The sequence below is a fragment of the Gymnoscopelus microlampas genome (assembly GCF_963454915.1).
Source record: "Gymnoscopelus microlampas genome assembly, chromosome: 16".
Taxonomy (NCBI): domain Eukaryota; kingdom Metazoa; phylum Chordata; class Actinopteri; order Myctophiformes; family Myctophidae; genus Gymnoscopelus; species Gymnoscopelus microlampas.
The window spans coordinates 13,045,626-13,058,301 of NC_139953.1; positions in this window are offsets into that span (position 1 = coordinate 13,045,626).

The following is a 12,676-nucleotide window of genomic DNA, read 5'->3' on the forward strand; positions in this document are numbered from 1 at the left end:
TTGACTAAATTGACATGAGGAGTATTAGAGGAAAGTTGACATGTGTAATAAAAAGAGTCAACGAGGTATTTGCCACGAATGTGAAGATTATTTGTTTTTATGGCCTAACCTCTGGCATTTTAACATTTCAATTGAGCGGGTCCGACAGAGGTTCGGAAGCTCTTGGCCTTGGAAAACAGAGATTTAAAGTACAAACAGATGTATTATCTTACATGTCCTAAATTTGAAGATTGGGGAGAGTTTTTACACACAAACCAGCAGATCTATTGTTCTGTAAGTGAGTGACGACGAAGCTGTATCAACTAGTGTTTTGTTGAATGTATGTTGGTTATATGTTTGTGATAATGGTGATTTAAACTGCGGAGTGTTTGGCTGCCGTTTTATTGCAGTGTTGTGAAGGATTATTTTTCACTCTCTGGTCTCTTGTATTAAATGTGGAGTTTTTTTATTTTTGTTGTTGAGTACATATGGACATGGTGACTAGAACGGGTAGAAAGTCCCTAGAGAGCACATGGTTCATTGTGATGTTGTGAATATGTTTAACATTTTTTCCCAGAGTTTAAGGAACAGAGAGACCTGCACACTGATTGGAAGGGGAATGCATTTCGATGCGACGTGAGCATCCTATGTATTTTCTGTGAATAAGATTTTCTGAGTTGTTTTCTTTTTAAGCTTGTTTTATTGGGAAATAAGTTCCAGTGTTGCCGGTTATCGTCAGACGAGCGTCATGTGATCCATGGCTACGCAGTGATCGTAAGCCGACACGTTTCTAAATACTGATATTCTTGCATGATTTGTGAAACAGTTTGTCTAGTTTTATTTTGAAATTGAATGTGAATCACCTTATGACAATACTGTGTAATCTTAATGCCTGTTTTATGTTGGTCTGATTGTGTCACAGTACTTTGTCTATCAAGGGGGGCCAATGAGATGTTGTGATGTGATGAGTTCTGTCTTTTTGAGGAGTATGTTTTTGAAGTATGGTTTTCTTACTTGTGTTTGATTTTCTTCATGGTACCCTTGTTTACGAAGGACCTTTTGGGCCCTCCGTAGGGGGGAATGTGGTAAATATTGATACACATTTATGGACTTATAGAGCCAATCTGAACACACACACACAGAGACATGAGGCTGATATTGAGTGGTCTACAGCACATTCCAGAGAACACTAGATGTCCAGTTCAAAGGATGCTTCCCAGAGGGCATCTGACCTTAGCTGACCTCTAGGATCTTGGGGTGTTGCTCTTCTGCACAATGGACACACACACACACACACACACACACACACACACACACACACACACACACACACACACACACATACACAAACAAGAGGATGTAACACACATACCTACGTGCACACTGAAGTACATCCATACATGCACACACACATAGGATACACACTGTTTAGACATCTGGTTCAGAGCACACACACCACATGCACAAACCTATAGGAACAGCATGCATGTGCATAGACACTGGGTATAAATATCCACTCTGAGCTGAGTTCTCTCTCTTTTCCTGCTGAAAGCTGCCATGACCTGTCCTGTGTAACCATGTAAGTAATTATCTTCTCTCCTTAATAAAATCAACTGAGGAGAAGAAATGCCTTGACTCCTTAATTCTCCTTAAACAAGGGCAAATAGCCCCACAGATTAATGCATTTGACCACAGTACTGACCTTGGTACTGACCATGAGACCATTATACTGACCATGATACTGACCATGATAATGATACTGACCATTTGTGGTATTGCTCTATGACCATACTAGCGGCCAGGCATCAGTGAATCAGGCACGGAAGCAGCTATTCACCTAGAAGAGCAGAACAATTGATGGACTCCCCCCAACACGAGCTGCACTGATTCAACATACTAAGAGGGCAGCCTACCAAGCTGGCCACTGCTGGGGACAGGCGATGGTTGCAGCCCCTGAACTCCCATCCCCAGGTGAATGGGGGTGGAAGAGGAAGGAGACAGGTGAATGCAAATAATTTAATCCACTTCTTTACACTTGTAAACCTGTGATCTGACAATAAATCTGATTCTAATTTTGACAGGAGGATGGGAAGTGCACTGGACCACACAGAAGCGAGCCTGGCCTGTCGGGAACTCTTCCGCTGTGGTTGCAAAAAGGGATGCAGTGGACAATGCAGATGTGTTAAGGCAGCACTTCAGTGTACTACCCTTTGCTACTGTGGTGGACTGTGCAACTAACATTGTGTAGATTATCTGGCTTTATTGAATAGACCCCTTAACAGACGACGTCACACTGCTAAGAACCATTATGTGCGGAACCAGTATGTGCGCAATGAAACCCATTCTATCAGGTCTCGCTAGGACGCACCTCACTAGCCAACACACAAGAGGGGGTTGGGGTGTGCTGAAACCAGCGCACCCCAAAACAACAGGTTGATGAGCAGGTTGGTGCCTTGCATGGTTTCCTCCGCCATCGGTGTGTGAATGTGTGTGTGAATGGGTTAATGGCACAATCAGTGTAAAGCGCTTCGGATAGAAGCGCTATATAAATGCACCATTTACCATTTACCTGTGCGTCCAGTCTCAATGTTGGTAAACAAATAATTGGTCTATATGCCATTAGGCTATGACTCATGAGTACTCTGTCTTTGTTGTGTCTTATAGTCCATTTAAAATAATTATGCAATACTACTACTAATAAAAGAGTGAAAACAGTGAAGTACTGCATTCTTGACTCTCACGTGTCAGTTTGAAAACATGTAGGCTACATCATTACATATTTTGAGGGGTTTACAATTATCTAATTAACTGAATGCCAGATATATGTAGTTAGGTAGTAGCATGTTGTAAATAGTACCACTGTATTCCTCATCCTTGAAAATGTAGGATTAGTCACCAGAATCAAGATCCTAGGTGGTCTAGCACCTGAGTTATTGGTAAAATGACAGCAGGTGGCGGCCATTTTGGAAAATGGCTGCCATAGTTACCACAGGACAAAACTGCGATGGCCCTATAGCCAAAAATGTTCCTTATGGCATGCCCTAACGGTGTGCCAAATGTCATGCTTTTATCGTAAAGTGTACGATTTTTGCTCGAAACGGCCGGACTAATATTGTGTTGAGTTTATGGACGGTTAGCTTGGTTTGTTATCGGTTCATGAAATACAGATTGAAAAGTATTATAAAAAAATGACAAACATCACTGAGTGTTAATTAGGTGTGTAAGCCTATTAGTGATCTGTTTAATGTTTTGTTTCAAATACACTTTCTTTTCTCTTTTTATCCCACGATTTTTGTATCCCATTTTTTTCACCCAGTGCCAATTGACTAAGCTGTAATCCTGGGCACTACTCTCCCTCTGCCAGCCTGGGGGAGAGCCCCGAACTGAGCTCACTGACCATGATTCTGAGCTCAAGTAGAACTGCTATTAAAAAAATATATGTATTGAATATGTATATTCTTTTAAAGCGAACATTTGTAACTCAAATCTTTGCTTCTAGGCGGGGGTCCCTGGAACAACATGGTCTCCCCTACGTCCGTGTTCAAATACATATCACTTTGGGGGTCCTTGACATGAAAAAGTTTGAGAACCACTGATATAGCATCATTTTTTAAAACAATTTGTAGACTCCCTCAGAAGCAAAGATTTGAGTTACAAATGTTCACTTAAAAATATATAAATATATATTCAACAATTTGCACATATTTTCACGACAAAGATAGCATATCTACAAGCGCATAGCCAGCCAAGGATATGAAGACTGACAGATGAATTCCCCCAATCACATGACACCCCTCTACTACTTGCCCCGCCCGTTCTCTGTCTCTGCCACATTCTCTGCTGTGAATCCCTATTCCCACAGAACCAACCTGGCAACCTGCACTGCAGCTGCACTGCAGGAGAGATCACTGAGAGCGACAGAGTCACAGAGCCCAAACAAATTAATACTAATCTAAATACATATGGAATCCACACAAGACAGCACACACACCTTGCCCATCATCTCAGTCTTGCCAGAGGGCTAAGCGTTCCTTTCTGATAACATTGGTGAGTTGCTACAAACTTTTGTTAGCTACTTTAGCAGCTAAGCAGGTGTTTTGTAGTGATACAAGGACAGGACCATTGCTAAAAATGCATTGCTTGATTTGTTTACCTCTTGTTCAGCATAAGGTATATTGAAGGACTTTGAATGAAAGAAATGTATTTCTGCAACAAAGGAATGTGGTGCTATGGATAATAAGAACAAACTAAACCAGAGTTGAGTTTGCTACTCTTTCTGTAAAGTGTGTTGAAAATGAAAGGTTTGAATTGTACATAGCAAAGGAAGGTATTTGATATGACTGTATTTCATACATTATGGTTAAAAAACACGTCATTATTTCATGTCATTATAAGCCCTTGAAAAAGGTTAAAAACAGTGTTTCATGAGTTAAAAACAACTGCTAAAAAATCATCACTTATTAGAATAAGTGATGATGTCGAAGTCATCTGCCTTAATTCATTGTAAAGTAATTACAGTAATGCTGACTGATCGTCAAAGCCATGTTAAAAAGCACTTTCAGTACAGTTTGAATGTTCTATTATTTACATTTGGAGCTTAAGTGAGCTAGTGTTATGATAGCCACCTGTTGTTCTTGCACAACGTATGGGAAACTAACAGAGTATTTTATTTGTTTTTGTACTGTCTTGCCAGTTCTTACGTTGATCTTTGGATCGTAATCAATTCATGATCAGTTCAAGTCTTATATCTTTCGGTGGGGACCGCTACACACAACTTGATGAAATTTTCTGAAAATTCCAATGCACTGCATGATTCTTTGATGCCTCTTATTCCACATGATGAACAAGAAAGGCAAAATGATTGGTTCTCAAAGGTCAATAAATATAAAGATGGATTCATTAAAGATGTTGATGCCTGGTTCTCAGTAGCCAGAGGACCCCCAAGCCAACCTCAGCTAGAGGCTCATGACAGGCCTACTGAAAGGCCCCAGCAGCAGAAGTAAAAGTAAAGCAAGTAAAAGTCTGGAATTCAAAATGTACTCGAGTACAGAAGTATTGGCATCAAAATGTACTTAAAGTGCCAAAAGTAAAAGTACTCATTTTGCAGAAATGTCCCATTTCAAGTTTTCAAAATGTATAAAAATCTTTTGAAAATAGCAGATCTACAAGCTCACAATGTGTCGCATCGCGATGCATTATGAGCTTGTAGATCGGCTATAACTATTTTCAAAAGATTTGTATGCATTTGAAAACTTGAAAAGGGACATTCTGCATGAGTACTTTTACTTTTGGTACTTTAAGTACATATACTTTGGTACTTTATGCCATTACTTTTTTACTTTTACTCAAGTCAATTTAGAATTCTGGTTTTACTTACGTATTTCTATATTGCAGTATTGATTGTTTTACTTAAGTAAAACATTTGAGTACTTTTTCCACTACTGGTCTATCAGGGGGCGTCAATTGGGTATAGCAAGGTATGGCATTATTTTCAATCATACATGCAAGCATTAAAAGGATATGCTGCTTGCTATTTTCCAAATGGAATAGACATGTGCTTCATAAAATAAAATCATGAATGTGATCTATGTCTACAGCATTGATTATTATGTTATTAAATTACTGTAAAATAACTACAAATTCAAATTAGAACAAAATGATGGCTTTCACAAGGTATTATATTCTCCACAACACTTGTATTCCCTATGGTATATACCCAAATGGTATATTCCCCGGTTCAGTAGGTCAGCACAGGTGCAATGCATTATTGTTAAGATTTTTTTCTAGTCAGTGGCAGACAGTTGTACCACTGTTTGACTAATCATGCCTGTTTCATTAAGTTCATCTTAAGGTATAACAGCACTAGTCTTTCTTTCCAAAATTTGGGGTTCCTCCCTGGGGGAGACTAGGGTTGGATCTGGACGTCGTGGCTGCACGTCATTGAGCTGGACGTCTAACGATGACACACGAAAGAAGAGGACGCCTGAGTATCACTTCTGTTTGTAATCTATGTAATATCTGTTTGTTTATCTTTGTAATATATGTTTCATTTTGTTGATTTGCAGTGACCTTTGGAGTTGCATCATGGCGAGGTAACTACACAATCCAAACCGCACACACACACACAGGCACACCGGAAAAAGTGGAGTGGATTCCTGGAGCTACCCCCCCCCCCCTCCTCTCACACAAACACGGTATACAGCTGGTTGCCTCATTCATTCGTTCGCCACCACGGTAAAGGTCGTGGGGCATTTTTATTTTGTCTTTATTTCATTTTGGTTAACCAAGGTTTCAATACATTTGTGAATAACCTGTTTTGAAGGAACAGTGGGTTGTGAATAGTGACTCTCTGTGAACTGACACTAAACTGCGTGGTATTGGACAAACTGTGGACTGGATTGGGGATTATTTTACAATACAAAGTCAAACTGAGGTTTTTTGTGTCTGTGTATTTCATTCATTCTGTTGTTTATTGAGTTGAAGGTATTCTTTTGTGGGTAATCAATCCCTGGTTTCAGGTTTTAAGGTTCATTTGGTTCTACTAATTGTGCATTTAAATCCTGTGTAAGGTTGGCTTTTAAAAAGTGTTTTTTTTTGTGCAGACTGGACTAAATTCGTGTTAGGCTTTGGCCTAACTGGCACCCCAAACAGTAATATCAAAGCTAAACCGTTACATAAAAAGTGGCACCCCAGATGTTTAAAAGGACCTCAATCTCAAGCAAAAAATATAAGCGATAATACGGGGCCAGGAGAGAGAAAGAGAAATGATAATTCCTTTAACAGGTCAGTTCATGAAAGTCCTTGCGGTCTTGTTTCCAATGAGGTCCTGTGAGCAATTAGGGGTTGAGAGTCTTGCTTGTGTCGATGACAAATTTCACCGACACATTTGCTGACCTGGCCTGGAATCGTACCTGGGGCAACCAGAGCCTCTGGCTCCCTAGGCGGGCTCACTAACCACTCAGCTATGGCCGCCCGAGAGAGAGAGAGAGAGAGAGAGAGAGAGAGAGAGAGAGAGAGAGAGAGAGAGAGAGAGAGAGAGAGAGAGAGAGAGAGAGAGAGAGAGAGAGAGAGAGAGAGAGAGAGAGAGAGAGAGAGAGAGAGAGAGAGAGAGAGAGAGAGAGAGAGAGAGAGAGAGAGAGAGAGAGAGAGAGAGAGAGAGAGAGAGAGAGAGAGAGAGAGAGAGAGAGAGAGAGAGAGAGAGAGAGAGAGAGAGAGAGAGAGAGAGAGAGAGAGAGAGAGAGAGAGAGAGAGAGAACGGAATAGATTGAAGATAGAAACGGAATAGATTGAAGAGACAGAGAGAGAGACATGGAAACGGAATAGATTGAAGAGAAAGACATGGAAACGGAATAGATTGAAGAGAGAGAGAGCCATGGAAACGGAATAGATTGAGTCATGTTTTTGCAATTCAACTTAAATGAGTGTGCATCAAGTGAGGCTTGAACCAGCAACCTTGCGGTCGTGAGGCACTCTTAGGTAGCTGCAACACTACCTATAGTGCTATAGCTTTGTCCAGGCTGATGTTGTCTGTTGAGGATGACAAACGCTTGCCTTCTGTCATGACCCAAGCCCCTGTTTCACTAACACTAAGATCACTCGTTCACAAACCATTTACCAATGAAGAAATTGTACATCTCCTCAGAAGCAAAACTAGTGAAAGTAGCCGATCTACAAGCTCACAAACCATTAAAAGTTGTCAGATTGTACATCGGCTATTTTCACAATGAAGTATGTTATACATTGAAAAAACATACTCTCATTGCTATCTGAAAAGTCGTGAGATTGTAGATCAGCTGTACGTAAAAAACACTCAATTAAGTATTTCATGTTATCTTTAACAATTGCAGATGTATTCATTGATAGTCATGTTGTGTGAAATGCAACTTAGATGAAGTCTGCACCAAGTGAGGCTTGAACTGGTGACCTTCAGGTTGTGGGGCACACATTTAAGCGAGAAGCCACCAACAGACAAGAACCTGTGAAAGGAGATCACACAGATGATACAGTTTCACGCAAATAGCTGAAAAATCCTGGGTTTAAGTGTTTTTCAAACTGCTCAAGATTGCGGACAATCTAAGGGCGGTGCTTACTGGTCAACGTGATAGATGTGTTCCTCATTAGTCAAGGCACATGTGTAAGCAGGTCTAATGGCTGTCGGCCAAACGAGGCATGACTTTTGCCTGTTTAAAGTTTCAATTTTCAAAAAATTGCTATAGCGCCCCCGTTTGACCAATTGGAGTAAGATTGGTTTCGGTGATATTTGGAATGGCCCTTTACATTTCTGCAAAGTTTCAAAGAATGGTAAGTCTGCATGTATGTGTTAGGGGCAGATGAATAATTGTCATAAAACTGCAATATTCATTGGCTCATTAAAGCTTCATTTTTTCACTTATGGAAGATATTTTGCAAACGTTTTTTGGTATAGGTCCAAAGTTCATGTGTAAAAAGTTTCGTGCAGATTACTCAAAAATCCCAGGAGGAGATAGGTTTTAACTGTTTTTCATATAATTCAAAATGGTGGGAGATCTAAAGGTCAGAGGTCAAAAGTCAGAGCGTGAAAGTTGTTCAGCATGAGGAGACGCATGTGTGCATCGAAGTTTCATGGCTGTAGGTGAAACAGGGCATGAGTTGTACCTGTTCAAAGTTGGCATTTTTCAATTGAGTGCTATAGCGCCACCTTTTGACGAAAGATTATGAGAATTATTTCTTGATCGTTTTTCATGACCATCTATCATATGGCCGAGTTTCATAAAAAGCGACTGCACGGTTCAGCCAGAACTGCCAAAAGTGGCAGAAGAAGAAACGGAAATAATGCGAATAACAATACGGGTCCATGCTGGAAGCCTGGCCCCGTAACAACTGAGTTCACAGGTGCAAAACCGGATCATTTTCAACAAACAAAGGAACAAACAAGCAAAACTGTGCAAACAAGCTCAGTGGGAAATAACAATTTTATTTATTCAAACGCAATCAAAAAGGGAACATTTGCAATTTCAAAATGGAAAAGTTTGATGGAAACTTGTGGGTCTTTGATGAAATAGAAACTCAGCACCCGTGTTGGTGTCAAACCCACCACCCTCAAACAAATCATCACCACCACCACCACCCTCAAACAATGTCAACTCAAGCTAACCAGCCTCAAATACATGAACCGGATGGAAATTCACCTGCAGTAAGTGAAATAAATCAGATCAATGAACCGGATGGAAATTCACCTGCAATAAGTGAAATAAATCAGATCAATGAACCGGATGGACATTCAACTGCAATGAGTGAGCATGAACTGGAAATTGAAACGCCATACTGAAGTTCTGAGGGTTGTAAATACTGCTCTGCCCCTATTGTACACAATTTGGAACACACTCAATCATCAGTAGCAACATGCTTGAAAAATCTGGAGACCATGAATACAGAAATATTAACAATATTAACACTACTTCAGTGGCTGGAACTGCTGTTCAAACCACACTACAAACCAGTTCTCCTGTCATACCACCTACTGCACCATCTGGTAAGGCGCATCGACATCTGCAGTCCACGCTACGCACTGGTGGAGGTACACGTCGGGAGAACGTACAAGGTGACCTGCGAGGAGGATTTATGGGCAAATCTCCCATTAAACTCCAATTAACCACCTTTGGACAGCGTGAGGACACCTCAGATCTATTGCGTTATTTGGAAAAGTGCCGTGACTTTCTCGCCATGCAGCCCCTGTTGGATGAGGAACTCATTGTGACACTCAGGAATGTGTTGCATGGCACTGCCAGAGACTAGTGGGATGTAGTAGGCCAGGAGACCAACACCTGGGCGTGTTGGTCTATGAGGACGAATTGGCTGAGAGTTCGAACCCGAGTACAGGGTGAAGACGAAAGCCTTAGACATTTTGCCTATATGTACAGGTCTCTGTGCCAACGTTGGCAGCCTCAGCACAAGCAAGCTGCGAAGCAGTGGAGTGAACACGGTGGATTGCGTTGGTTCGACTTGGACAACAGCTGGCAAAAGACAGGGAAAATCGGCGTGTTTATGACCAGAGAGTACAGACAACAACACCAAAAACAAGACAGAATAATGCTGTAAAAGTCACAGTCACTGTGAATACAACCACTTCTTCCAAAGCTCCAGCACCGTTCTGTTGGCGTTGCAAGGGCACACATGCTCCTGCTACACGTCCCCTTGCGGATGATGGAAAGAAAAGTAAGGGATATCAGTCTTTTTCAGGACAAGGTCCCCAGGCTGGTGCCAACACGGTAACTTCTGTGCAATTATTTTCCCTGAAGCTTTCCGCATCTCACCCACTTAAACAAACCTCAAAGCAGCCATCACTCCAATTGATGGTGCCCGTAGCGATAGGACATTGGAAAGGGAGAGCGATTGTGGACACTGGCTCCTCCTTCACACTGCTTAATCGGGGCCTATGGACAGCAATGAAGGAAAGGGGAAAAGGTGACATGACTCCTTGGACTAAGGGTCCCATATACTTGGCCGATGGAGAGCAGAAAACACCAGTGGGTCAGAGTGAAGTGAAGTACAACTTACATGGCAACTTACAATGGACTCAAGCCACTGCTGTAGGTGTTGGCTTTCGCTAGCAGAAGCCTAAACAAAGCGGAGAGAAATTACTCAACCAGCGAACTGGAGTGCCTAGCTGTTGTGTGGTCCGGAAATAATAAAATCTAACGACTTTATTATTTTTTTCTAGATAAACTTTATTTTGACGCGCTATTCCTCCCACAGTTTGGGCCTGACAGACTGCAGTATGCTTATGCAGACTGCCTATCACATAATCACCTCTGTGTCCTGTACAGGCCACCATCGGAGGCCGGTCTCTTTGATGTGGGACCTGAGACGAGGGCGTGGCTGCACGTCATTGAGCTGGACATCTGATGATGACACACGAAAGAAGGAAAACGCCTGAGTATCACTTCAGTTTTTAATATATTGTAATATATGTATTATCTGTTTGTTTATGTTTTTAATATATGTTTCATTTTGTCTCTCTGTTGATTTTCAGTGACCTTTCGAGTTACATCATGGCAAGGTAACGACACAATCCAAACCCCTACCAAAGTGTGTATGTGTGCGCGATTTAGTGTTGACTATAGTAGACTATAGATCTTCCGGGTTTCTTCTTCTTTCTTTCAAGATAAAGTTTATTTTGCCGCGCTACTACTCCCACAGTTTGGGCCTGACAGACTGCACAGTATGCTTATGCAGACTGCCTATCACATAATCACCTCTGTGTCCTGTACAGGCCACCATCGGAGGCCGGTCTCTTTGATGTGGGACCTGAGACGAGGGCGTGGCTGCACGTCATTGAGCTGGACATCTGATGATGACACACGAAAGAAGGAAAACGCCTGAGTATCACTTCAGTTTTTAATATATTGTAATATATGTATTATCTGTTTGTTTATGTTTTTAATATATGTTTCATTTTGTCTCTCTGTTGATTTTCAGTGACCTTTCGAGTTGCATCATGGCAAGGTAACGACACAATCCAAACCCCTACCAAAGTGTGTATGTGTGCGCGATTTAGTGTTGACTATAGTAGACTATAGATCTTCCGGGTTTCTTCTTCTTTCTTTCAAGATAAAGTTTATTTTGCCGCGCTACTACTCCCACAGTTTGGGCCTGACAGACTGCACAGTATGCTTATGCAGACTGCCTATCACATAATCACCTCTGTGTCCTGTACAGGCCACCATCGGAGGCCGGTCTCTTTGATGTGGGACCTGAGACGAGGGCGTGGCTGCACGTCATTGAGCTGGACATCTGATGATGACACACGAAAGAAGGAAGATGCCTGAGTATCACTTCTGTTTTTAATATATGTATTATCTGTTTGTTTATGTTTTTAGACTATAGTAATCTTCCGACTTTCTTATTCTTTCTTTCAAGATAAAGTTTATTTTGCTGCGCTACTACTCCTACAGTTTGGGCCTGACAGACTGCACAGCATGCTTATGCAGACTGCCTATCACATAATCACCTCTGTGTCCTGTACAGACCATGTGGGACCTGAGACGAGGGAGTGGCTGCTCGTCATTGAGCTGGACATCTGATGATGATGCACGCAAGAAGGAAGACGCCTAAGTATCACTTCTGCTTTTAATATATTGTAATATATGTATTATCTGTTTGTTTATGTTTGTAATATGTTTAATTTTGTCTCGCTGTTGATTTGCAGTGACCTTCAGATTAATCAAACTGTGTGATGAAGCAAGGGAAAGTCATTCATCATTGGTGGTTTTGCCATTACCTGAGGAGGAAATTGCAAGGCAAAATTCATGGTTTCAACCAAAAATGTATATTCTGGAAGGTTTTGTACAGGATGTACACCTGTGGCTATCAGAGGTGAAACAGCAAATGCATGTCATTATTCAGAAGGAACTACCAATACATGTCACTGTTGAAAAGGAGCCACAAACACCGGTCACTGCTGAAAGTGAAATGTGGAGTGCTGTACATTCTGATGACATTGGACCCCATGACAGTATATCAAATGTATCAAAATCCACACACAAATCCACTCCATCAAAATTATCTTCAACTTCATCTGCTCATCATAGCTCAGGCTGAAAAGGCTGCTCTCATGGAACAGGTGGCTGGCTTACACAAAAATATGAAATTGAAGCATAACAGGAACAACTCAGAATGCAAAAGGAGCAACTGGAAATGGAGACTCAGCTGGAAGCAG